General features: G+C 38.7%; 1 long non-coding RNA gene across 1 annotated transcript; it reads right to left on the reverse strand.

Annotated features, from left to right (window-relative positions):
* Window positions 1-375: 375 nt before the first annotated feature.
* On the reverse strand, window positions 376-980 carry LOC128705670 (uncharacterized). The gene is made up of 2 exons (XR_008409741.2): window positions 756-980; window positions 376-604 (listed from the first exon to the last, which is right to left on the reverse strand). It is a non-coding gene; the product is annotated as an uncharacterized lncRNA (long non-coding RNA).
* Window positions 981-4,835: the final 3,855 nt, after the last annotated feature.

Below are 4,835 nucleotides of genomic sequence, written 5' to 3' on the forward strand. Positions count from 1 at the left end.
TTATTATTGGTGGTGCTATTGGGGGAAAAGGTTGTGGTGGTGCTTGATCAGATGTTGGTGTTGGGGGAAGTGGTGGTACTCCAAGTGGTGGTGGTGGTGCTATTGGTGGAAAGGGTTGTGGTAGTGCTTGATGAGATGTTGGTGCTGGGGGTAGTGGTGGTGGTGCTATTGGGGGAAAGGGTTGTGGTGGTGCTTGATCAGATGCTGGTGCTGGGGATAGTGGTGGTGCTGTTGTCAGTGGAACGCCTTCCAACTGAACAAAAGAAATTAATGGAAAAATAAATAAAGAAATAACTTAGGAAAAAATGAGAAAAATGATTTTTGAGAATTTTACTTAAAATTAAATATAATAAAAAAAAAATGGCCTTCAGTTTCTTTTAGTTGGGCAGGAGTAGGTATGGCCCTGGATAGTTCCTCTGATGTTATTTATGTAGGTTATCCTGGGCAGATGGTAATCCGATGTTCTGGAATCTCCTACCACTTGGATGGAGCACAAGTAGAATAGGTAAGGGCCGGTAGTAGTAGAATAATGTTAATAAGTATTATTAACACGTCTTGCTCCTTTATCTGGCGTCTATCCTGGAAGACCACGCCAGGAACAGAGCTGGTAAATAAGAGAAAATAAACTGGTTACCCATAGTTATGATAATATAACATTTAAGAATTGAAAAGAATGATAAATGCCAAAATCATTACTGGTACCCAGCAAACAAAATAAAGAAACAAACAGTGATACTCCTGGTATATCACCCTACCTGATTAGGAGAAGAGTGGAGGTGAAGTGACTCTCCAAACCTCAACCCACACCAGGTAAGGTCAATATTACCAGGAGTAGAAACTAACAAATCGGACACCAGGAACTAGTTTCGCCCCAGCCCGCCAGAGAGAAGGGGGGGGGGTGCACGCGACGTAACTAATGGTTCCTGGTTGCCCGAACAACCTTAACCCCACTTACACCTACTTTTCCCTCACACTGTAGTTATGGTGGTGGTTGATGGGTAAAGATGTTGGGCTGCGGTTACACTTGGGGTGATGATGGTGTTGGAGTTGTGGCGTCTTTAGTCGGACCGAAACGTTGTCATAATTTTCTTTCTCCTATGTGTGGGTTATTTGTGTAGTGTATTGTGTTGTGGTGGTATTTGTTGTGGTGATATTGTTAGACGTTTAGGTGGTGCATATGACGTTGGTGTTTGAGTCACGGTGGTGCTTGAGGTGGTTAGAGTGGTGGAGGTGTGGTGGTGGTATTGCTGAGGTTTTTGATGGTACTTGTGGTGATGGTGTTTGGAATGTGGCAGTGTCTGATGCAGTGATGGTGATGGGGTTGCATTAGCGTTTGAGGTGGTGTTAAGGTTGTAGTGTTGCTTGAGGCATGACAGTGTTGAGGGCTGTGGTTGTGCATGAGGTGGTGAGAGCGTAGACGGTTGTATTGGTACTTGCTACCACTAGAAGTATATGGATTTTTCACTAAACTTCTCACAATCCTTTCAAGTTCACAGGATTTCCCAGAGCTCAACAACAGACCATTTCACATAAAAATTCTGGGGTTCCATTTAGAACAACACGCACGACGTCCTCTAAACCTGGTTGCACTCACTGACTTGGCTACAGATATTTTGTGCCCTTTAAAATCATAGCTTAAGATTTTTTCAACAAGATTCCTAAAATAACAATTTAAAAATAAATACAATTTCCCCTAACAATTAAAATTAGCATCAGGATAATTATCAGCTCTGTAAAAACAGTTGACCATCGATTATGAGGGTAGTTACGATCTTGAAAATAGCATCCAAGACAAAATAATCTGAAATAAACTGAAGAACATTAGGGAAAAGTAGGGTTACGTTCCCTTGACCATTCAAAAATGGCAATCAATCTTTTTTTATGATTCCAAATTGTAAAAAAAAAAAAATATAATTTAATTTGGTTGTCGTGATGTATTATGTTAAATGCTTTCGTTAAGGCTACAAATGTTACAGAGATATGTATTATGTTAAATGCTTTCGTTAAGGCTACAAATGTTACAGAGATAATATATCTTATCTTAAACTGTGGTTACCAGAGCTTGTCATTGATTCCGAACAGAGTGGAGAGAGATATTATGGCCCTACTGGACTGAGGTGGGAGGTTGTGGATTGTCTGTTGAGGTAGATGGTTGAGGCTCTGACACTAAATTCGATGGCTGTACTGGAGTCGTGAGAAATTCTCTAATGTGTCGTTCCATACACAGCGGGCAGCAAGGCTTCATCAGCTACTATTGACACAAAAAGAATATATGGGAAAAATAAGATTACATTCATTATAACCCCCCTAAAAAAGCAAAATATAAAATATTTAGTACATATTAGTTATTTAATTCATTACAATGAAAGGAATAAAATAAAATTATAATTTTCTCTGCATCTTTATCAATGACAATGACAATCTAGGAAAATCCCTGAAGGGGCGAGTGGGGACCAGCGGAGGACAGCACTAGAGAGGCGTGTCTTCAGTTGTAGAGAAAAGACCAAGAGTATTTGTGGGAGATATTTTTTTTTTTTTTTTTTTTTTATATTTTATTTAAAACAGTGCGATACAAATGACAAATATATTAAAAAGATACACGACAAAAGATTACTGCACTAGAATCGCACTTAACCCGAGACCTAATAACGACACCATACAGTACAGTGGTAATACACACTCACACACACCACACCGTTATGTTACATTGGTATTATTACACTCACACACAACACACCGTATATTACAGTGATAATACACTCACACAACACTATACATTACAGTGGTATTGCTTTATTTGTTAAAGAACATCTCTAACAAGGTTACATATTACCAAACATCAAACACTGGAAATTATGAAGATTGTACAATAAAACAGAGATAAAAACAAACAAACACGCACAATGACACACACAAGCACACACATTACACTACATGAGACTACATCAGGCACATACTAGGTGAGGTTTCTGCCTGTCAACACACGTATGCAAGACTAATTCTAAGATCTCAGGTGCTTAACAGAGCACCACGATACTCAAAACATTAATATTGGCGATTATCACGAGATCTTAACATACATAGGTATTTACTATTCAAAGAAGGAAACGGGATAATACTAAAAGTCACAATAAAAACATCCAATATAACAAAACAAAACTACGATGTGATATTTTACATCTCAGCAAAACAAAGAAAAATAATGCAAACTAGTTACATGTAATATAATATTACTGAAAAGCACACTGTAACACAGCATAAAATATAACAAAATAAAAACCAATTGCTATACGCTAGGAAACACTTTTTACCACTTACAATTGAATCAAAAACAGTAAAGACTCCTATGCACATATTTGAGTCTCATAGAAAATTTTCATCATAAAGTCCTTGAAATGATTTATACATGATAAAAATATGCAATCGTAGTGCTACACCTTCCTCAATGAATATTGTGTAGTTCTTGAAAACCTCGGGGTAATAACCCTACTGCCTCTAGATATCAAAACTCATTTATACATCCATATAAACAGCTCTCCATGCTCACACCCAAGTCTAGGAAAATAGCCCGTCGTATCCCTTTACCCATTTTGCAAATCCCATAAATCCCTTAATGTGAAATTTCGATAACCCTCACTAAAATCTCTCTCCCATCTCCCTCCATACACCCCTTTATTTCTACACTGTGTCCTATAAAAAGTTGCTGCCAATGCATTAATTCTTGCACGCACGTCCGCCTCCCTCATAGCCCACATCATGTATATATAATCCGTAATCATATACCCAATCGCATTCTCAACCCTTTTATTCACCCCAGTTATATCTAAACTTAAAACCCTCAAAACCTGCAAACCCCCTCCCCCCACTAACCTTAAAACCTTACCCATCCAAACCCTTATAAGTTCAATACAATCGCAAAAATACACCGTATGATAAATAGTCGCCAATCCTCCACAATCCCTGCATTCCCCATCCTCTCGTATTCTCTTATAGAATAAAACCATTCCTGACGGCAAGATTCCATGTAAAAATCTATACATAACTTCTCTGACTTTAGGTTTTAAACGCAATTTATTTAAACGCCCCCAAATATTATGCCAATCATACATCGGATAAACTCCTTCTACCGCCGCTACCAGAGCCTTACCATCTGCCCTATCAAGATTTCTCAATTTAATTTGTGAGTGATCCCTCACGTTTATGAAGACCCGTAACATTGCCTCACCTATCATGAACTCCCGACCCCCCCACCACCGTCGCATATCCTGATGTATCCTATGAAGACCGTCTTCTTTCGCCCCTCCCTCCCGCTTATAACTATGTTTTAAATACATACTTATTATCCTCTTTTCGACATCTATAAGACCCAGCCCTCCACGGCCAACCGGGAGTGTGACAACCGCTCTACTTAACCATTCGCTCCCTGTTCCCCAAATGAATCTAAAAACACTTTTTTGTAACCTTTTTAATTCACAACGAAGTATCGGAAATATTACCGTAACATGCCATAGTTTACTATATAATAGCACATTCGTTGTTATCACCCTTTGTTGCAAACTTAAATTAGCAGCTCTCAACCCACTAAGACGCTTCAGAACACTATCAACGATACGCACGGAATTTATTTGTTGTGCTGACTTGATATCATTTACATAAACGATCCCACATATCTTTATTTGGTCCACCCTTTCCCACCTTTCAGCTACCATTCCTTCCTCACGCGACCCTTTTCCAAGATTCATATACTTTGTTTTCCTCATGTTGATCGTCATGCCAGTAGCCTTTTCAAAAACTTTCACTAACTTTTCTACCCGAATCAAATCCATGTTTTCTCT

This window comes from Cherax quadricarinatus, chromosome 65 (assembly GCF_038502225.1).
Source record: "Cherax quadricarinatus isolate ZL_2023a chromosome 65, ASM3850222v1, whole genome shotgun sequence".
NCBI lineage: Eukaryota > Metazoa > Arthropoda > Malacostraca > Decapoda > Parastacidae > Cherax > Cherax quadricarinatus.